Source organism: Urocitellus parryii, chromosome 3, assembly GCF_045843805.1.
Source record: "Urocitellus parryii isolate mUroPar1 chromosome 3, mUroPar1.hap1, whole genome shotgun sequence".
In the NCBI taxonomy this organism is placed as follows: Eukaryota; Metazoa; Chordata; class Mammalia; order Rodentia; family Sciuridae; genus Urocitellus; species Urocitellus parryii.
Window position 1 is genome coordinate 161,038,832 of NC_135533.1, and position 23,777 is coordinate 161,062,608.

At 39.9% G+C, this 23,777-nt stretch overlaps 1 non-coding gene and 2 pseudogenes across 1 annotated transcript; 2 read left to right on the forward strand and 1 right to left on the reverse strand.

The window, feature by feature from the left end:
• Positions 1-6,019: 6,019 nt before the first annotated feature.
• Positions 6,020-6,808, forward strand: LOC113189177 (casein kinase II subunit alpha' pseudogene; annotated as a pseudogene).
• A 380-nt stretch (positions 6,809-7,188) lies between these two features.
• LOC144253810 (phospholipase B1, membrane-associated-like) lies at positions 7,189-17,688 on the forward strand (annotated as a pseudogene).
• Positions 17,689-21,495: 3,807 nt separating this feature from the next.
• LOC113189197 (U6 spliceosomal RNA) lies at positions 21,496-21,599 on the reverse strand. The gene has a single exon (XR_003301628.1). It is a non-coding gene; the product is annotated as a U6 spliceosomal RNA (small nuclear RNA).
• Positions 21,600-23,777: the final 2,178 nt, after the last annotated feature.

Consider the following 23,777-nt stretch of genomic DNA (forward strand, 5'->3'; position numbering starts at 1 on the left):
GAGACCCGTGAGGTGGGTGTACGTCACATGACACTTCCCACATGAGGAAGCCGCACGTTCTCAAGGTGATGTCCAGATGGCCATTCCTGAGAGCCCGGAGGAGTTAGTGGCCGCAGCAGAAGGTGATTGCCTGTGGTAGGGAGGGACTTTCCAGAGTCAGGAGACCAGGATCCTCCTTTCCAGCTGGAGATCTCCAAATCCAGAGAGCCTGGGATGTCCTAGTAAAGCACTTGTTTGCCTTGTTGTTTGAGATACCTGCAGCAGAGAGCCCAGGGCAAGATCCTGGAAGAGGCTGCATTCAGGGTGGGTTTGGGGCTAGAGGTGAGGATGCAGAACACACATTTTTGACTTGTGGAAATGTCACCATAGAGGCATAGAGTGGTGTTTGGTCTCCCTTGAAGCCAGCCCAGAGGAAAAGAGAGAGAAAATGAGAGGGAGGCACCCAGCAGCTCCAGTTGGGATGCCTGAGTAGAGGGTCCAGGAATCAGGTTAATGGAATTTCAGGCCTTCTATGTGCCCTGGGACTGTGTCCTCACCTTCAGAACGACTCCAATGGCACACAGAGCCATTCCCTTTCTTGGCACCTTCCTCACTGATCTGGTGATGGTGAACACTGCAATGAAGGACCATGTGGGTGTGAGTGATTCTGGTCCTTGGCAACCAGCATCCCGAGGGTTGGAGGAGAGTGCCCTGCACTTGGCTGAGAGACCCCAGCACTTGGACAACCTGTTCTCCAGAGAGTCTCACACAGGCCTCTGTGTGCTGGAGCCGTCACATCCATCTTACCCAGGAGTGAAGGAGGCTGCACAGAAGCCCGTGACCCTGTTCTCCACGTGGTGAAGCTGGCCGACAGCTGAGCTGCATTGGAGTTTAGCAGAGTTGACGATAGTCTCTTTCAGGCGGTACCATGAGAACAGAGCGAAGTTGAAACCCTCTGAGGGTAGGAAATACGTATGTGGTCCCTACCCCCGTCCTGTGTGTGGCCTGTTTCCCTGTCTTCAGAGAGAGTTGGGAATTAGAGCCCCAGAGCTCAGTTCCAATGTTCCTTTCCTCCAGAGCCAAAGGCCGCGCTGCTGCAGGGCTTTATCATGGACATCTCATGACCCTGGTGGGCACTGGAGTTAGTTCATGACAGGGTCAGGGTGTGGCTGTTATTGGTGTATCATCTTCATGATGGACTTTGGTTGTGTTCCCTCCATGGAAACCTTATCAACTTTAATAAAATGAAGAAACTAACTTGGGTGCCACAATAGGGGGGAGACTAGGAATGCTCTGTCCCCTGGGGCTTTATTAGGAAGGTTTTGTACACACAAAAAGAATAAAAGCATCCCAGTGGGTGGTGTATTAGAAATGAGTACAACTCTGTGGCAGGGACTCTTTGAACCCAACTCTGAGAAGAGCTTGGGGCTGGGGTGAGATTGAGGGAAGGAGGTTCCCCTTAGAAAGGACGTCCAGGACACCAGCCCCTTCCTCTTTCCTCTCCCAGGGTCCCCACGTCATTCTCAGTGCAGGCCCTGTGGGCTTGCTGCCTGTTTTCCTTACCCTGGGAAGTCAAAGCTCTTCAAGAGATGCCGCTGTTCCCAGTGAGACGATTGGAGTGGGAGGAGGAATTTGAGGTCTGTTTCCATTCCACTGAGTGGCTCAGTGAGATCAGGTGAGGGCCAGCCTAGAGGTGTGTGAAAGCCCAGGGTGGGTGGAGAAGGTCTTCCTGGCCGGCAGCTGTGAGAGCCTGTGGCCACAGCTCCCGGGTTAGCCACACACCCTTTGGTGGGGTGATTGCTGGGGAACCAGGACTCCAGGTGCTGGGCAGGTGCTGGATGGCAAGGGGGTGGTATGTGATCTTGGCAGACTCAGATGGCTCTGCTGACCTGCAAGTACTAACTGGTCTCTCTGCTTAGCTCCCACCCCAGCCAGCCATAGTAAGCTCAGTGTCAGTCCCAGGGACAGCTGATGGCCTAAACCAGCAGAGGCAGACTGCCTCAGGGCCCCATGAGGGTAGGACCAAAAGTGGCCTGTGGAATGAGAAAGTTGGAACTCAGTTTCTAGCACCAGCACTGACCAGCTTTGTGACTGGTATGATTTTTCTTACTAGTGTTACTTGAGGCACCGTGATCATCAATTTAATGTGCCCTTCTAATCAGCTATGTTTTTCCTATCTTTGTTGATACTCACTATATATGACTGTTCTCTCTTAATGTGTTTCTTCAAATTAACAGGTGTGTTATACATTGTATTTTGTTCTTTTTTATTCATGATGGTTCATGTTTGGAGGTCATTGCTGTTAATGTACTTTGATTACTTTCTTGTAAATAAATATGAGATTGTGTCTAGCCATGATTTATGCTAATCATGAAATATATTTCTGGTGTGAGAGTTTTACTAATCATTCTGTGCTGAAGCCAATTACATGGATTGCATTTTTCTTTTGTAGAGCTAATCCCTGAAGATACCACACAAGGGAGATTTAGTGAATGAAATGCTATGTCTATATTACTCTCTTTTCTGCACTTTGATGTATGAGTTTGAATTTACTTTTTGCTCTCTGATGATACAGGTATATTATGTATCATCTCTATCAGTATGTGTGTATATAAATATATACTCCCCTTCCTTTGCAGTATTTCCATATGATAATGATCTGTCCCCTCAATTAGTTAAGTCCTCAAGGAATAAAGCCCAAATTCCTAATCCCACAGGGTATTAATTGAGTAAATGCATAAAATATTATTGTGCAAACTAATTCTAAAAATTCCTCAAAGTCTTCAAAACCATAGAGAAGAAAATACTTACAAATTTATTTTATGAGTTATACAGTACCCTGAAAGCTAAACCTGCAATCATTTTCTGGAGAATAACTTTGAAAAACACATATAAAATTCTAAAAATTACTAACATACAAAATTCAAGTGAAAATTAACAGGATCATTCAAGTGACCACGTAGAGTTTATCTCTATGATGCAAACATTTAAAGATGTTTAAATATATGCTAATCAATTGATGTTATATAACACATTAACAGAAATGTTAATGGACTGAAAATTGTTTTCTGAATAGATGTGGTCAGAGCAGATGATTAAATTCATAACCATTCATGGTAAGTACTCTAAAAATCTTGGTATACAAGAAATGTAACTCAGCACAATAAAGGCCAGATAACACAAGCCCACCACTGACATCATATTCTCAGGGAAAAAGCTGAGATCTTTTTAAGACAAGAGAACAATGCCCACTCTTACCTGTGATCTTCACCATTGTAATATATATATATATATATATATATATATATATATATATATATATATATATATATATATAAAAGACTAAAGAAAATATAGGAGAAAGCACCACAAAACTGATCTTAGACATGGTTCTCCTTTTTATTGTAGCTTGATCCCAAAAGCAACTAAAGCAAAAGTGGATAAATCATATTCATGGAGTGAAAACCTTATGTACTGAAAGCCAATTATTAGAATGAGAGGCAAAATATAGAACTGGAGAAAAACCATACATCTGCTAGGGTGTCATATCAAAAGTATAGAGGAACTTGTACTAATCAATAGTGAGAACACTTGTAACTTGGTTTTAAATGGCCAAAGGATATTATCAGTTGACATGTCTCAAAGAAGGATATTCAGCAGGCCAACAAGTGCATGAAAAAAAAAAAGTAAATATCACTCATTATCATAAAATTGTAGATTAAAACCACAGACAAATACTTTCTCAACAGGACTTTTACAGCTCAGGAAATAATACCAATAATTATCAAACAGATGGTATCAAATAAAAAACTTCTGAACAGCAAAGGAGATGAGTATGAAGCCTACAGAATGCTTGGAAATAGCCAGGGCAGTGGAGTACACCTGGAATCCCAGCAACCCAGGAGGCTGAAGCAGGAGGATGGCAAGTTCAAGACCAGCCTCAGCAAGTTAATGAGGCCCTCAACAACTTAGTGAGACTCTGTTTCAAAATGAAAAATAAAAGGGGCTCGGCATGTGGTTCAGTAGTAAGGTGCCTCTGGGTTCAATCACCAGTGCCAGAAAAATAAATAAATGAATCTTTGCCAGTTACTCTTATGAGGACTAATATCTAGAATATTAGAAGACCTCAAAAAACTTTATGATAAAAAAGCCCAAACAACCCGATCAATAAATGTGCAAATGAATTGAGTAGACATGTCTCAAAAGAAGAAATTCATATGGTCAACAAGTATATGAAAAAAATGTTTAACACTTTTAGCAATCAGGAAAAAGCAAATTAAAACTACACTGAAATTTCTCATCACTCCAGTTAGAGTAGCAACTGTCAAGAATACAAGTAACAATAAATGATGGTGAAGCTAATGGGGGAAGGAGACACTTATACACTGTTGGTAGGATTTTAAATTAGTACAATTAGTATGGAGGTTCTTCAAAGGTCTAGCAATGAAATTGTGTTATGACCCACCTGTGCCACCCATTGTTATTTTTCTCAAAGAATTTAAGTTAGCATACCATCATGACACATGCATACCTAATGTCTATAGCATCATAATTCACAATATCCCAGCCTAGGTATGTGTCAACAGATGAATGGATAAATAAAATGTATTATATTTAAATGGTGGAATTTTATTCAGTTATAAAGAATGAAATTATATCATTGGCTGGCAAATGGATGGAAGTATATGACATCCTGTTGAATGAAAAAAGCCAGACACAGAAAGTATAAGGACATATGCTTTCTCTCACCTGTGGAAGCTAGAAAGGAAAAATGTTTTTAAAAAGGATCTTATGTGCAGACTCAAGGTGATAGATGAGAGGAAGTCTACATTCCTACTTGTTCACACACCAGAGAGAGGAAGAGAAATTTCTCCCAGAAGATGCATAAAAACCCAACACAGGAATACAAGAAATATGAATAACTAAGGTAACATGACACCTCCTAAAATTCATAATTTGCCAGCAATCAGAAATATTGTAGTGGTGAAATACCAGATAAATTTTCAAAAGAATCATTACAAGAATGATCAATGAGTTCCCAGGATACACAGCAAAAAAAAAAATGAATTAATTAAGGAAGTCAGTACAAGTTATGAATGAGAAATTCAATAAGAAGATAGAAATATTGAACTCAAAAAACTTAACACACACACACAAAAACAAACAAACAAACAACTCAAGCAATAAATGGGCTAAGGAGCTGAACAGATGCTTCTCAGAAGAAGGTATACATTCGATCAAACAAATATATGAAAAAATGTCCAACTCTAGTAGTTAGAGGAATGCAAATCAAAACTATTCTAAAGATTCTCATCTCATGTCAGCCAGAATGGGAGTTATCAAGAATACAGGCAACAATAAATGTTGGTGAAAATGTCGGGGGAAAGGCACACTCCTACATTGCTGGTGGAACTGCAAATTGTGCAACAAAAGTGGAAAGCAGATTGGAATGGAACCACCATTTAACCCAGCTATACCAAAAGGACTCAAAATCAGCATACTGTAGTAACGCAGTCACATCAATGTTCATAGCAGGTCAATTCACAATAGCTAAACTGTGGAAGCAACCTAGATGCCCTTCATAGATAAATGGATAAAGAAACAGTGGTATATATAAACAAGAATGTTGCTCAGAATTAAAAGAGAATAAAATCATGGCATTTGCAGGTGAATGGATGGAGTTGGAGAATGTCATGCTAAGTGAAGAAAGCCAATCCCCAAAAACCAAAGGCCTAATGTGCTCTCTGATAAGTGTATGCTGATCCAAAATGGGGAGGGGACCAGCATAGGAAAAATGGAGGAACTTTGATTGGGCAAAGGGGAGGGAGAGGAGGGTGGGTGCAGGGGGGCAGGAAAGATGGTGGAATGAGATGGACATCATTACCCTAGGTACATGCAAGACTGCACATACGGTGTGATGCTGCATCGTGTGCAACCAGAGAAAAGAAAAGTTGTGCTGCAATTGTGTACAGTGAATCAAAATGCATTTTGCTGTCATATACACCTAATTTAAATAAATCAATAAATAAGCAAAAAGGAGCCTGTGTCAAAATCACCAGCTTTATTATTTGAATATATCAATAATATGGATTTTAAGCAACTCTACCAGATCTGGACAGACTTTGATACACTGTTTTGTTGTTTTTTTTTTTATGTAAAAACTACTTAAAGATCTGGATTACTGCCACAGCAAGGGAATCGTCCCAGGGATATGAAACCTCACGATGTTTCAGATCACCTCACAATGACAAACGCCAACTAAAAACAGCTGCCGCTGGTGGACTGGGTCCTGGTGAAGTTCCGTCACCCTGCTCAGGAGTACAATGTTCCTGCAGCGTCAAGGTACTTCAAGGGACCAGAGCTTCTTGCGGACTGTCAGATACATGATTACAGCTGGGACATGTGGAGTTTGAGCTGTATGTTGGCAAGCGGGGTATTCCAAAAGGAACCCTTCTTCCACAGACAGGACAGCTGTGGCCAGCTTGTTCGCATCGCCAAGGTTCTGGGTACAGATGAGCTGTGTGGGTATCTGAAGAAGTATCATATAGACTCAGATCCACGTCTCAAAGATATCCTGGGACATCATTCACAGAAACGCTGGGAAAACTTTATGCGTACTGAGAACAGGCACCTTGTTAGCCCTGAAGCCAGAGATCTTTGGGATAAACTCCCACAATATGACCATCAACAGACACTGACTGCCAAAGGAGTCATGAAGCTCCGGTACTTCTACTCGACGGTGAAGGAGCAGTCCCAGCCTTGGGCAGAGAATGCTGTGCTTTCCAGTGGTCTCACGGCAGCCCGAGGAAGACCGGAGAGTGACAGGTAATGCAGCCTTGATGCTTGCCAATAAAACCAGCCACCAAACACAAACCTTAAAGGAAACTACAGTGTTTTGACTGGGCAAAGGAGAGGGAGAGGGGGGTGAGTGCAGGGGGGCAGGAAAGATGGTGGAATGAGATGGACATCATTACCCTAGGTACATGTAAGACTGCACATAGGGTGTGATGCTGCATCGTGTGCAATCATGTGCTACAATTGTGTACAATGAATCAAAATGCAATTTGCTGTTATATACACCTAATTTAAATGAATAAATATATAAATAAACATTCCTTCTAAAAGCAAAGAGTCAAGAATTAAAAGTCAGTCAAAAAGAAAGACACTCCCTAGTATGAGACTACAGGGAGCCTCCATGGTAGGGTAAGGATGCCCACAGGTCAGGATCTGAGGGACTCTCCCTTCAGAACGCATGGGAGATGAGAAACTCAGAGTTGTTATACATTCACCTTCACTTTACAGGACACCACTATTGAATTAACCTGTTGGGTCAACAAGCTCTGAATATCTGACTTCGTATCGATTCCATTGTGGTCTGGTTTCCTTTCATCGGAATTCAGGCTCAAGTTTTAGAAAAAAAAAAAAAATTGCAGTCTACACTGACAAACCACCCTCATTATGAAAAAGTGATATTAAAACAATGACAGTATTTTTTAAGCTCTTTTAAAAATTCATGTTTTATGTGTGTTTTTTTTTTTTTTTTATGACATGAGCTCTCCAGGAAATGTCTCTCATCTTTGCAGTTTTCCTCTAAGTATTCATTTGGGAGCAAACTGCAGTCAATTTTATTTATTTATTTTTTTATTATTAGTTGTTCTAAACATTACAATGCTCTTGACATATCATATTTCATACATTTGATTCAAGTGGGTTATGAACTCCCATTTTTACCCCGTATACAGATTGCAGTCAATTTTAGAGTCCTCTGATGTCAGCAGATATCACTTTAAATGAGATGCCATCAGCAGGTCCATTGGTTTCATCAGAAGTTCCATGCTAAGTGGCTAACTTGGAACTCAGGGAAACCTGTGTTGATTTGCCTAACTACAGAGCCTCATTGCTGATTTTGTTTACCACCACCTCCACCCACCACCACAGCCTTTTGCAGTCCTATAAGGAAAACTTCACCATTTCACAGCACATCCCTGTGTCTGCATCTATTTTTTTTGAACATTTTAATTTTTTTTATTGGTTGTTCACAACATTACAAAGCTCTTGACATATCATCTTTCATACATTAGATTGAAGTGGGTTATGAACTCCCAATTTTACCCCAAATGCAGATTGCAGAATCACGTTGGTTACACATCCACAATTTTACATAATGCCCTATTAGTAATTGTTGTATTCTGCTACCTTTCCTATCCCCTACTATCCCCCCTCCCCTTCCCTCACATCTTCTCTCTCTACATTTTTAATGCATAAAATAGTAATGATAAAATAGTAACTAACACCTGGAGACTAAATAATATACTGTTGAATGTTGAGTGGATAGCAGAAGAAATCAGGAGTGAAATACAAAAATAACCTAGAAGTAAATGAGAATACTGACACAACATATCAAAAAACTCTGGTACAATATGAAGGCAGTTGTAAGAGGAAAGTTCATAGCACTGAGCTCATACATTAAAAGATAGAAAGACACCAAATAAATAAAATTCTAACATTACATTTTAAGTCCCTAGAAATTGAATAACAAATCAACACCAAAAATTAGAATTAAATCAAAAATGATTTCATTTTTGAAATTGAGGTCAAAAAAACCAATTCAAAAATCAATAATACTAAAAGTTAATTCTTTGAAAAAAAATAAACAAAATTGATAAACCCTTAGCCAAGCTAACTAAAAGAAAGGCGGGGAGGGAATTTGGGTTATTAAAATATATGATTAAAACAGAAAACATCCCCATAGAAGTTTTATCAGAAATTATTTTGAAAATGTGTACTCCAATAAGGTAGAAGATCTAGAAAACATTTGCGCATTCCTAGAGACATGTGACCTACCCCAAATAAACTAGGAGAATATACAAAATTTAAACAGATCAATTTAAAGTAATAAAGCTGAAGAAGCAATTCAAAGCCCACCAACAAAGAAAAGCCCAGGACCAGATGGATTCTCAGCCAAGTTCTACCAGACCTTTACAGAAGAATTAATACAAATGCTCCTCAAATTATTCCATGAAACAGAAAAGCAGGGAACTCTTTCAAACTCATTCTATGGAGCGAGCATCACCCTGACACCAAAACCACACAGAGACACATCAAGGAAAGAAACTTCAGACCAATATCCTTGATGAACATCTATGCAAAAATTCTTAATAAGATACTGGCAATTCACATACAAAAACACATTATTAAAAAGATAGTGCACCTTGGGGCTGGGGATGTGGCTCAAGTGGTAGTGTGCTCGCCTGGCATGCATGCGGCCCAGGTTCGATCCTCAGCACCACATACAAGCAAAGATGTTGTGTCCGCCGATAACTAAAAAATTTATTTTGGCGGACACAACATCTTTGTTTGTATGTGGTGCTGAGGATCGAACCCGGGCCACACGCACGCCAGGCAAGCGTGCTACCACTTGAGCTACATCCCCAGCCCACAAATTTCATTTCTCACCCTACACAAAATTCAACTCAAAGTCAATCAAAAGACCTAGGTAATAATTAGACCAGAAACCAAAGCCCCAACATTTCAGTTCAGGGACTAACTTTGTTCACAAGACTCCTAAAGCGCAAGAAGTAAGATCAAAAATCAATAAATGGGATGGCATCCCACTAACAGGCTTTTTCACAGCAAAGGAAGCAATCGAGAGCATGAAGACAGAGCCTACAGAATGGAAGAAAATCTTTGCCATACTGCACCTCAGAGAGGGCATTAATTTCCAGTATATGCAAAGAACTCAAAAAACTTTACACCAAAGGAAAAAACCCAAATATCTAAATCAATAAGTGGGAAAAGAAAGTGAACAGACACTTCACAGAAGAGGAAATATGTTCAGTCAACAAATATACTTAAAAAGTTCAATATTTCTAGCAGTTAGATAAATGCAAATTAAGACCCACCCTGAGATGCCATCTCACTGTAGTCAGAGTGGCAATTATCAAGAATATAAGTGACAATAAATGTTGGCGAGGGTGTGGGGCAAAGTGTACACTCACACATGGCTGGTGGAACTGCAAACTGGTGCAACCACTCTGGAAAGCAGAATGGAGATCTCTGAAAAGAACTTAATGGAACCACCATTTGACCCAGTTATCCCACTCCTTAGTATATATCCAAAGGATTTAAAATGAGCCTACTACAATGACTCAGCCACATGGATGCTTAGAGCAGCACAATTCACAATAGCTAAACTATGGAAGCAAACTAGGTGGCCTTTAACAGATGGATAGATAAAGAAAATGTGGTCTATATACACCATGGAGTATTACTCAGCCATAAGGAAGAATGAAATAATGGCATTTGCCAGTAAATTGATGGAATTGGCAGCTATAATGCCAAGCAAAATAAGCCAGTCTCAAATAAAAAAAAAAAAAAACCCAAAGGCAATGTTCTCTCTGATACATGGATGCTCATACACAAAAAGGGAGGGGGCAGTGGGGGAAAATAGAAGTTCATTCGATTAGACAAAGGGGAATGAAGGTAAAGAGTTGGAATGGGAATAGGAAAGACAGTGGAGTGGATTCGACATAACTTTCCTGTGTTCATATATGAATACATGACCAGGGAAACTCCACATCATGTCCAGCCACAAGAATGGGATCTTAACCAGCAACCAGCCAAGAGACAGCAGATACACGCGCCTGCGGGGAACGCAGACCGGACCCACTAGGACAGGTCCGGTGGACAGCTGAGGGCAAGGCCCGTCCCCTCCCCCAGTGTCTGCAGGTAGGCGGGGGACTGTGAACAACAGCAGAGCGGGCCCAAAGCCTGCTGAGGGGCGGAACCGGCCCCTCCCCCAGAGCCTGCAAACGAGGCGAACCTGCAACCCATTGGGAGGTTAGGCCCAGCAACCTACGGAGTGACACAGGTGCCCCTGGCGCCTGCTGAGTAGGTGGACCTTTGACCGACCAGCAAAGCAGACCTAGGGCCTGCCAGCATGGTAGATGGTTCACACTAATTGGAGGAGGATCACAACCACTACCTGCCCTGCAAGAGTGATTTTCCAACTATACAAGAGCAATATAAATAAATAGAGGGAAAATATCAAAGACACAACAATTTCACCAAGCAGAAAGAAACGCCAGCGGTATGAAACGACAAGGAAAGAAAGGACCACAGGCAATGCAGGTCAACTCAACTTTAGAAGAGGTAATAGCTGCAACAGATGGAATGTCAGATAGAGAGCTCAGGACATACATGCTTCAGATGATCTGGAGTCTCAAGGAAGACATGAGACAGCAAAATCAGACAATGAAAGATCACATCGACAAACAAATCCAGGAAGTAAAAGATCAATTTCACAGGGAGATAGAGGTAATAAAAAACAAACAAATAGAAATACTAGAAATGCAGGAAACAATAAACCAACTTAAAAACTCAATTGAGAATACTACCAGCAGAGTGGATCACTTAGAAGATAGAACATCAGACAATGAAGACAGAGTATTTCAACTTGAAAAGAACATAGATAGCTCAGCAAGTCTACTAAGAAACCATGAGCAGCACATTCAAGAGCTATGGGATAATATCAAAAGACCAAACTTAAGAGTCATTGGGATACAGGAAGGCACAGAGCTCCAAACCAAAGGATTAAGCAATCTATTCAGTGAAATAATACGAGAAAACTTCCCAGACTTGAAGAATGAGACAGAATCCCAAATCCTAGAAGCCTACAGGACGCCGAATGTGCAAAATCATAAGAGATCCACACCTAGACACATTATAATGAAGATGTCCAACATACAGAATAAGGAGAGAATTTTAAAAGCTACAAGGGAAAGGAAGCAGATTACATTTAGGGGTAAACCAATCAGGATAACAGCTGATCTCTCAACACAGACTCTAAAAGCTAGAAGATCCTGGAATAACATATTTCAAACACTGAAAGAAAATGGATTCCAACCAAGAATCGTGTATCCGGCGAAATTAAGCTTCAGGTTAGAAGATGAAATTAAAACCTTCCATGATAAACAAAAGTTAAAAGAATTCGCAGCTAGAAAACCATCTCTTCAAAAAATCCTTGGCAAAACATTACAGGAAGAGGAAATGGAAAATAACATTGATAACCAACAATGGGAGGTTGGACAGTAAAGGGGGGAAAGTAGTCAAAGAGGATAACAAATCAGGTTTAGTAACATCAATAAACAAATATGGATAGAAGAACAAACCATATCTCAATAATAACCCTAAATGTTAATGGCTTAAACTCACCAATTAAGAGACACAGGCTAGTAGAATGGATCACAAAACAAGACCCAACAATATGCTGTCTACAGGAGACGCATTTGATAGGAAAAGATGTACATAGACTGAAGGTGAAAGGTTGGGAAAAATCATATCACTCATATGGACCACGGAAACAAGCAGGAGTGTCCATACTCATATCTAATAAAATAGATTTCAAGCCAAAGCTAATCAAAAGGGATAAAGAAGGACACTTCATACTGCTCAAGGGAACCATACACCAACAAGACATAACAATCATAAATATATATGCCCCAAATAATGGTGCAGCCGTGTTCATCAAGCAAACTCTTCTCAAGTTCAAGAGTCTAATAGACCACCATACAATAATCATGGGAGACTTCAACACACCTCTCTCACCACTGGACAGATCTTCCAAACAAAAGTTAAATAAGGAAACTATAGAACTCAATAACACAATTAACAACCTAGACTTAATTGACATATATAGACTATACCACCCAACATCAAGTTGCTACACTTTTTTCTCAGCAGCACATGGAACCTTCTCAAAAATAGACCATATACTATGTCACAGGGCAACTCTTAGACAATACAAAGAGGTAGAGATAATACCATGCATCTTGTCTGATCATAATGGAATGAAACTGAAAATCAATGATAAAAGAAGGAAGGAAAAATCAAGCATCACCTGGAGAACGAACAATAGGTTGCTGAGTGATCAATGGGTATTAGAAGACATCAAGGAGGAAATTAAAAAATTCCTAGAGTTAAATGAAAACACAGACACAACATATCGGAATCTTTGGGACACATTGAAAGCAGTTCTAAGAGGAAAATTCATTGCTTGGAGTTCATTCCTCAAAAAAAGAAAAAACCAACAAATAAATGATCTCATACTTCATCTCAAAAGCCTAGAAAAAGAAGAGCAAAACAACAGCAAAAGAAGTAGAAGGCAAGAAATAATTAAAATCAGAGCTGAAATTAATGAAATTGAAACAAAAGAAACAATTGAAAAAATTGACAAAACTAAAAGCTGGTTCTTTGAAAAAATAAATAAAATTGACAGACCCTTAGCCATGCTAACGAAGAGAAGAAGAGAGAGAACCCAAATTACTAGCATACGGGATGAAAAAGGCAATATCACAACAGACACTACAGAAATACAGAAGATAATCAGAAATTACTTTGAATCCTTATACTCCAATAAAATAGAAGATAGTGAAGGCATAGATAAATTCCTTGAGTCTTATGATCTGCCCAGATTGAGCCAGGAGGATATAGACAACCTAAACAGACCAATAACAATAGAGGAAATAGAAGAAACCATCAAAAGACTACCAACTAAGAAAAGCCCAGGACCGGATGGGTATACAGCAGAGTTTTACAAAACCTTTAAAGAGGAACTAACACCAATACTTTTCAAGCTATTTCAGGAAATAGAAAAAGAGGGAGAACTTCCAAATTCATTCTACGAGGCCAACATCACCCTGATTCCGAAACCAGACAAAGACACTTCAAAGAAAGAAAACTACAGACCAATATCTCTAATGAACCTTGATGCAAAAATCCTCAATAAAATTCTGGCGAATCGGATTCAAATACATATCAAAAAAATTATACACCATGATCAAGTAGGATTCATCCCTGGTATGCAAGGTTGGTTCAATATACGGAAATCAATAAATGTTATCCACCACATCAATAGACTTAAAAATAAGAACCATATGATCATCTCGATAGATGCAGAAAAAGCTTTCGACAAAGTACAGCATCCCTTTATGTTCAAAACTCTAGAAATATTAGGGATAACTGGATCATACCTCAACATTGTAAAAGCAATCTATGATAAGCCACAGGCCAGCATCATTCTGAATGGAGAAAAATTGAAGGCATTCCCTCTAAGATCTGGTACAAGACAGGGATGCCCTCTCTCACCACTTCTGTTCAACATAGTCCTCGAAACACTGGCCAGAGCAATAAGGCAGACGAAAGAAATTAAAGGCATAAAAATAGGAAAAGAAGAACTTAAATTATCACTATTTGCAGATGATATGATTCTATACCTAGCAGACCCAAAAGGGTCTACAAAGAAGCTATTAGAGCTAATAAATGAATTCAGCAAAGTGGCAGGATATAAGATCAACACGCATAAATCAAAGGCATTCCTGTATATCAGCGACAAATCCTCCGAAACGGAAATGAGGACAACTACTCCATTCACAATATCCCCCCAAAAAATAAAATACTTGGGAATCAACCTAACAAAAGAGGTGAAAGATTTATACAATGAAAATTACAGAACCCTAAAGAAAGACATAGAAGAAGACCTTAGAAGATGGAAAAATATACCCTGCTCATGGATAGGCAGAACTAACATCATCAAAATGGCGATACTACCAAAAGTCCTATATAAGTTCAATGCAATGCCAATCAAAATCCCAACAGCATATCTTGTAGAAATCGATAAAAGAATCATGAAATTCATATGGAATAATAAAAGACCCAGAATAGCAAAAACAATACTAAGCAGGAAGTGTGAATCAGGCGGTATAGCGATACCAGACTTCAAACTATACTACAGAGCAATAGTAACAAAAACAGCATGGTACTGGTACCAAAACAGGCGGGTGGACCAATGGTACAGAATTGAGGACACAGTAACCAATCCACAAAACTACAACTATCTTATTTTTGATAAAGGGGCTAAAAGCATGAAATGGAGGAAAGATAGCATCTTCAACAAATGGTGCTGGGAAAACTGGAAATCCATTTGCACCAAAATGAATCTGAATCCCTATCTCTCGCCGTGCACAAAAGTTAACTCAAAATGGACCAAGGAGCTTGATATTAAATCAGAGACATGGCATCTGATAGAAGAAAAAGTTGGCTACGACCTACATGCTGTGGGGTCGGGCTCCAAATTCCTCAATAGGACACCCATAGCGCTAGAGTTAACAAATAGAATCAACAAATGGGACTTACTCAAACTAAAAAGTTTTTTCTCAGCAAAAGAAACAATAAGAGAGATAAACAGGGAGCCTACATCCTGGGAACAAATCTTTACTCCACACACTTCAGATAGAGCCCTAATAACCAGAATATACAAAGAACTCAAAAAATTAGACAATAAGATAACAAATAACCCAATCAATAAATGGGCCAAGGACCTGAACAGACACTTCTCAGAGGAGGACATACAATCAATCAACAAGTACATGAAAAAATGCTCACCATCGCTAGCAGTCAGAGAAATGCAAATCAAAACTACCCTAAGATACCATCTCACTCCAGTAAGACTGGCAGCCATTAGGAAGTCAAACAACAATAAGTGCTGGAGAGGATGTGGGGAAAAGGGCACTCTTGTTCATTGCTGGTGGGACTGCAAATTGGTGCAGCCAATTTGGAAAGCAGTATGGAGATTTCTCGGAAAGCTGGGAATGGAACCACCATTCGACCCAGCTATTCCCCTTCTCGGTCTATTCCCTAAAGCCCTAACAAGAGCATGCTACAGGGACACTGCTACATCAATGTTCATAGCAGCTCAATTCACGATAGCAAGACTGTGGAACCAGCCTAGATGCCCTTCAATAGATGAATGGATAAAAAAAATGTGGCATTTATATACTATGGAGTATTATTCTGCATTAAAAAATGACAAAATCATAGAATTTGGAGGAAAATGGATGGCATTAGAGCAGATTATGCTAAGTGAAGCTAGTCAATCTTTAAAAAACAAATACCAAATGACTCCTTTGATATAAGGGGAGTAAACAAGGACAGGGTAGGGACGAAGAGCTTGAGAAGAAGATTTACATTAAACAGGGATGAGAGGTGGGAGGGAAAGGGAGTGAGAAGGGAAATTGCATGGAAATGGAAGGCGATCCTCAGGGTTATACAAAATGTCATATAAGAGGAAAGGAGGGGCAAGACAAGATAATACAAATGGAAGAAATGATTTACAGTAGAAGGGGTAGAGAGAGAAAAGGGGAGGGGAGGGGAGGGGAGGGGAGGGGGGATAGTAGAGAATAGGACAGACAGCAGAATGCATCAGACACTAGAAAGGCAATATGTCAATCAATGGAAGGGAAACTGATGTGATACAGCAATTTGTATACGGGGTAAAATTGGGAGTTCATAACCCACGTGAATCAAACTGTGTAATATGATGTATTAAGAACTATGTAATGTTATGAACGACCAATTAAAAAAAAAAAGAGAGAGAAAAAAAAAAGCCAATAGTAAAAAGACAACCCAATTAAAAATGGACTAAGGATGTGAATACCGTATCTTCAAAGAGGACATACAAACAACCAATGAGCACATGAGAAGATGCTGAACACCAGTAGCCATTGGTGCAAATCAAGAGCACAATGAGATACTGCTTCATATCCATAGCATAGGCATAATAAAAAGACAGATCAAGTATTGGTGAGGATGTGGAGAAGTAGGAGCCCTCATGCACTGCTAGAGGGAATATAAAATTGTTTCAGGGTAAAAAGGCTTGGAAATTCCTCAAAAGGTTAAGAAGAGTTACCATGTGAGCCAGCAGTTCTACTTTTAGACATCCTCCGGGAATTCAACCCTGCCCTGCAGGGCTTCTCCACTGGCAAGGGGAAGGAAAACACTCCAGGGGCTTTCTTAAACCAGGCGGTGGCAGGAGCCAAAGCTGAGGATTTACCGGCGCAGGCCAGGAAGCTGGTGGACCTGATGAAGAACGACTCAAGGATAAATTTTCAGGAGGATTGGAAGATAATCACCCTGTTTATAGGAGGCAATGATCTCTGTGATTTCTGCAATAACCCGGTCCACTCTTCTCCCCAGAACTTCACGAACAACATCATGAAGGCTTTGGACATCTTCCATGCTGAGGTTCCTCGGGCATTTGTGAACCTAGTAAAGGTGCTGGAGATTGTCAGCCTGAGGGAGCTGTACAAGGAGAAAACAATCAGCTGCCCGCGGCTGATCCTCAGGTCTATGTGTCCCTGTGTCTTAAAGTTTGACGATAACTCAACAGAACTGGCCTCCCTCATCGATCTAAACAAGAAGTATCAGGAGGGGACTCAGCAGCTGATTGACACTGGGCGTTACGACACGAGGGAGGATTTCACGGTGGTTGTGCAGCCATTCCTTGAAAAAGTGGACATGCCAAAGACCTTGGACGGCTTGCCCGACAGCTCCTTCTTTGCCCCTGACTGTTTTCACTTCAGCAGCAAGGCTCATGCCCGCGCAGCCAGTGCCCTCTGGAAAAACATGCTGGAACCCGTAGGCCAGAAGACGACACGGCATAATTTTGAAAACAAGATGGAAATCGTGTGTCCGAACCAGGTCTGGCCGTTTCTGAGCACGTCCAAGAACAGCATGCAGGACCTGGCTTCCATGCAGGGACAGAACCCCTTCTGCATCACCGCCCACTTCAGAAAAAGTAAACCAAGGTTCTTATCAGACTCCTGGGACAGAAAATGCAACAGGAAATGTACCCGAAAGACACCAAATCCCTGAGTCGCCACCTGCCTGCTTCCGTGTCTACATGTACATGTTGATGCTCTTCCGTCTCTGTCTGCGTGTACTTATTCATGTCATTCAGTAGTTGTCCCTTTTCCTTTGTGTCTATGTACACATCTGTACACAAAGCTTCTGAGATAAAGTCACAAGCAACAGGCAAAAAAAAAAAAAAAAAAAAAGAATGGGATCTTAAGTTATATTCCATGTACACATAATATGTAAAATATACTCTGCTGTCATGTATATCTAAACAGAGCAAGTATATTTTTAAAAAAGAAATTAAGAAAGTAATTGCATTCACAAAGGCAAAAATATATAAGGCAAAAATGTATAAAAGGTGTTGAAATAAACCTAACCATGGCAGTGAAAGATCTGTACCATGAAAATTGTATAAAACACTGATGAATGAAGTGGTAGAGAAGACAAAAAATAAAAACCTATCCCATGTTCATATATCAAAATAATTTAATATTGCTAAGATTACCATATTACCAAAATAAATCTATGAGTTTCCTTCAAGAAATATGCACAATCATCCAAAAACGGATGAAACCACAAAAAGACCCTTAATAGCCAAAGTGATTCGGGGAGGGGAGGGAATATCCTGGAGGTACCACATACCTGACTTCAAAACATACTACAAATTTCCAGTATTGGGGATTGCGTGGTACTGCCATCAGAACAGACACAGGCAAAGACCGATGGAACAGATTGGAGGACCTAGAAAATCAATCCATGCTCGTACAGCCAACTGACTTTTCTCAGAAGCATCCAGAACGTACAGTGTCCAAAAGATAGCCTCTTCCAAAAAGAGTGCCAACACAATTAGACAAGGTTAAGAATGAAACTAGATGCCTTTCCCCTCACCATACACAAACACCAAATCAAAATGGATCAGAGACCTAAAGGTAGACCCTGAAACTGTGCAATTACTACAAGAAAACACAGGGGAAGCACTTCAAGACCGTGGTGTAGATAATGATGTCTGAGATCCGGCCTCAAAGGCAGACGCAACACAAGTCAAAATAGTCAGGCGGGATCATACCACTAAGAAGCTTCTGTCCGGCAAAGGAAATAATCAAGTGTTAAGAGACAACCTACAGAATGCAAGAACAAGTTTGCAAATTATTCATAAAATGATCCGACATCCAGAATATACAAAAAGCAGCTGAAAAAGCTGACCACCAAAAAATATTATCCAATTTAAAAATGGCCGGAAGAACTAGAGACACTTCTCAAAAGAAGATATATAAATGGCCAATAACGATATGTAAGAATGCTGGAAATGGAAGTCAAAAACAATAATGAGGGGCTGGGGCTGGGGCTCAGCGGTAGAGCGCTCGCCTCGTATGTGCAAGGCCCTGGGTTCGATCCTCAGCACTACATAAAAATAAAATAAAGTAAAGGTAAAAAAAAAAAACAATAATGAGATACCATCTCACCCTGTTAGAACAGTTATCATCAAATAGACCCCCCCCAAAAAAAATGAGAGCAAGGATGCAGAGCAAAGGGACTTATACACTATCAGTGGAAATGAAACTAGTATCATCATCATGGAAAACAGTACTGAGATTGCTCCCAAACTAAAAATAGAACTACTGTGGGATCTAATAATTTCACTAGTACCACAGCATAATCATTACGTGAAGAAGACACCCATTTTCCCATGTTTACCGCCACCCGAACCACAGTAGTTAAAACATGCAGTCATCCCAGATGTCCAACAGCAGATGAATGGATAAAGAAAATGTGGTATATATACAAGATGGAATATTATTCAGCCATAAATAATAATGAAATCCTGTCATTTGCATCAACATAGATAGAATTGGAGGGCATGTTAAGTGAAATTAGCAGATACAGAAAGACAAGTATACGTTCTCACACATTTGTGAAATCCATAGGTGTATCTATCTCCTTAGAAAATCCACTGGAAAGGGAAATAGTTTTCACTAGAGATTGGGAATGGCAAGGGACAATGGGCATAGAAACAAAGCTCAATAGGGGCATAGAAACTAGAGGAGGAATGACTTCTGGTTTTTCCATAACACCCAATGGTAAATACTTGTTGAAACAATCCACGTATTTCAGAATGACTGGAAGAGTATGAAATTCTCAACACATAAAAAGGAGTAATGTTTGAAGAGATGTAAACGCTTACTACCTGACTGGATCACTACATGTTGTATCCATGTCTACCATAATCTACCCCATCAAGATGTACAAATACTACAACTGAATAAAAAAAGAATTGTAACTCTGGGAGGGAATGGGTTGTGTGAAAAATCTGAATACCATATTCGCCTTTTGTGCTGTCTCTAATATTATGCTGTCATAATATTTATACTTTTAAAAATGGAAATGAACACCAGAATTTTATACTGTAATATTCTTTAGTGGTCAGAACTTATGCTTTCCTGGTTTTAAAGCTAACATGTTGAATTAAAGGTTTGAATTCATGTTCTATTCCCTCTCCTCCTAGGTAGCTTCATTTTAAAGTTTATAGATAGCCTAGATTTCTCACAAGAGTTCAGATGTTTCGAAAGGGGATGGGTAATTCCTATTTCTTATCCTTTCATTGGCATCTGCTGATCTTTTCAAACTGTTTCTTGGTCGTAAATTCTCAAAACTTTTCAATGGAGTTAGATTTTCTTTGCTCTTGTACGGGCCTAATGTTAGATGTTCTTTTATACAAAGTTCCATTCATTTGTTAAGTCTTCAAATTGTTTATCTAGGTTTTATCTTCATAAGAAGGTGCCACCAAATGCTCTCCGACCGCCCCACAGTGTTTCCTTGTGCTTGTTGTGACATCCCTGGTTCACTCTAAAGTAGTTCAAGTGCTGCAAAAGATCTCTGGTCCTGGTGACTCGCGTTCAAAAACTGCACTTTTCTCTGGTCTCAGTTAGAGAATTAAATTATCTATCATTTGCTTGCCAGTTACATAGATCAAAGTCAATACATTTAACCACAAAGGAATACATTTATGTACTTTGATCAGCTCAGAGAGCATATCCCATTTGCCACAATTAATCATTGTAAAGACAGCCATCGGCGCGTGCTAACAGAAATTCTCTTAGCACCCGTTGGTAGCTTTACTCCTGAAGGCAATTAAGAGACTCCTCTGGATGTCTCCAGATACAAAGAGTTTCCCATGGGAGGAATATCAGGAGGCCAAGCAAAGCAGGGATGAGTGACTTCCGGAATCTGTATGTTTTCTCTAATGATGCAATGGGTCTGTTGGACAAGAAATTCACAGCTTAGATTATAATCACATCTCAATGTTCTATTAAAAGCACCTTGATTCACTGGTACTTAAGGTGCTACCTGGGATCTTCTCGTCGGTGAACACTGGATAATCTCCCCCGGACATTTCAGTCTCCCTCCTCGTTCCCTTGAGACATTACAAAGCCCATGCGCCCAGCCCATAGAACTCATTTATTAAATTATTGTTGAATGAAACTAGATTTTGTTGCATTCCAATTGACCACCTGGAAAACCGTTGTGGTTGTTCTTCTTTAATAACCTTTAGTTGTCCCTTTGGTGGAAGACTGTTCAGTAGCTGCAACACTGGGAATAAGAATAAGTTATATTCCATGTATGTTTAATATATCTAAAATCATTCTTTACTATCACGAATATCTAAAAAGAACAAATTTTTTAAAAAAGAAAAAAAATTATCTGGGTTTTAGTTTCCTCCACTGTAAAGTGGGGATAGTAACATTACTACCGTCACAGTTTTACTTTGGTAATTGAGAGTAAATTACGTGCTTGCACACAGATGTTTGCTGTCGCTTATTATTATTTTTCAATGTGGAGTGCTTCATAGATATGCATGTCATCTTTGCACAAGGGCCAGGCTAATCTCTGTATCATTCCAAAGTTTGGATATATGCTGCCAATGTGAACACTACTATCAGTTCTGATCACATAATGACCCCAAAACAGATACCCTCTCTGTTTTACACCTGAGGAAACTGAGGCTCAAATTAGATCACAAGTTCAAGACCAGAAGACCAGTGGAAGAAGAGCTGGGGTGTGGATTAGATCAGTTTGCAAGGTATCTGAGCTCCCTTCCTGCACTCCACATTGCCCCCTTGTGCAGCTCTTGCAACCTTTCCTACCCAGTCATGAGTTCATTATTCAGATGAAAATAGAATATTCATGAAATAATTTAAACTATGAAAACATAAAGGCAATGAGTGTTGAAATACATGGAGAATAAAAGGTGCAGTCATTATGATTAGAAAAGCTCCTAGATTTAACATTAAGGGAATTTCATACCCCTTACTGAGGTTTGTTGCTATATAGAAGAACACTAATTATGTCAGAACCATTAAAAGAGTTAGTGGTACTTATGCAGATTTTTCTTTTGCTATGATTAAAAAAATTAATTCTCAGGGCTGGGGATGTGGCTCAAGCGGTAGCGCGCTCGCCTGGCATGCATGCGGCCTGGGTTCGATCCTCAGCACCACATACAAACAAAGATATTGTGTCCGCCAATAACTAAAAAATAAATATTAAAAAAATTCTCTATCTCTCTTTCTCTCTCTAAAATAATAATAATAATAATAATAATTCTCCCAAATGCATTGAGCTTGGTACCATTTTTCTAGCCAAAAGTGATAATGCTTTATTACTTATGGACATTGAAAGATATCTGTTTTAGGGCTGGGGCTGGGGCTCAGCGATAGCACACTTGCCTGGCATGTGTGAGGCACTGGGTTCAATTCTCGGCACCACATATAAATAAATAAAATAAAGGTCTATCAACAACAGCTACTGCTCAGTTAATCCTTATCAGGGGACTAATTCACTGAGTGGGTTAAGACTCTCATAACCCAATCATTTCACCTCTGAATGTTCTTGTGTTGTCTTGCAAATGAGCTTTTGGGGGATACCTCATACCCAAACCATAACATTTCTGCAGAAATAACATTATGACCAGAAATCCCTCTGATTAGCATATTTCATCATTAGCTATGACCTTCATAGCTCTAGAATGTAGGAAATGAGATTATATGTAGAGCAGGGAAATCGAAGAAACACAAATGTGATTGCTGATGGTCCCACAGTCCAGGGCAGGCTTAAATTTAAGCAATCTGACCTCAAAGTCCACATTTATCAATACTTCGCCTGCAAACCAGTAATAAAATGCCAAACTAGGGAACACTGAAAGTATATACAATGGCATGTGGCTGTCCTGTTGATACTCTTTCCTTGAGGGTTTTGTTTGGCCTTTTCTACAATCCGCCTCACGTGAATTCACCTCAAAACAGGAGCAATCTTGCTCTGTACTCAGGATTCTATCAGGTTGCTGCACATACAAAGACGAACCGTTATCCATGAAAAACCAAAAAGCAAGATTAAAAAGGGAATGCCGGATTTGAGCATTGCAGCGGGAAAGGGCACGCTAAAATGTATTCACGTGTTTGAAGGTAGCAGAGGTGGAGGTTGATCTCCATAGGGTAGGTAACAATTGGGGTGAAGAGAGTATATCTTCCTTTTATCCTCAGACATTTATTGTATACTTATTTTGTCACAAAAAAATGAAAACAACAAATTTACATTTTTTATGTAAATACCTTTAAAAAAAGAAATACCTTTAAAAAAAGACTGACCCACATCATGAGCCACAGCACAGCTCTCAGGGTATCAGGCCTCCAGCGATGCTGCTCATGATAGCACCTACTTATTTTGGCATTCTTAGAATAAAAACTCACCACAGACTCTGTTGAAATAAATTTTGTGAGCTCTAATCTTGTGCTGTTCCTGGGTAAGCAAGTATAGAGGAGTTATTTTGAAAGGTGAATCATGGAGTCTTCCTTGAGGAAAGTGTTGATTTCCGCCCACCAGTATTTTAACCTGCTTGAAAGTTAAGAAAATAAAGGCTAATCCTGCTGTAAAGTACTTTAACTAAAAACCACCTGTTTGGCATGTACACATTTCGTTCATTAAGACTTCTGACCAAAATCATAGATGGGGAGCCAGGTGTGGTGGCACACCCACCCCCCCCCTCTAATCTCAGCAGGAGGCCTTAGCCATAGTGAGCCCTTGAGCAACTTAGCAAGACTCTGTCTCAAAATCAA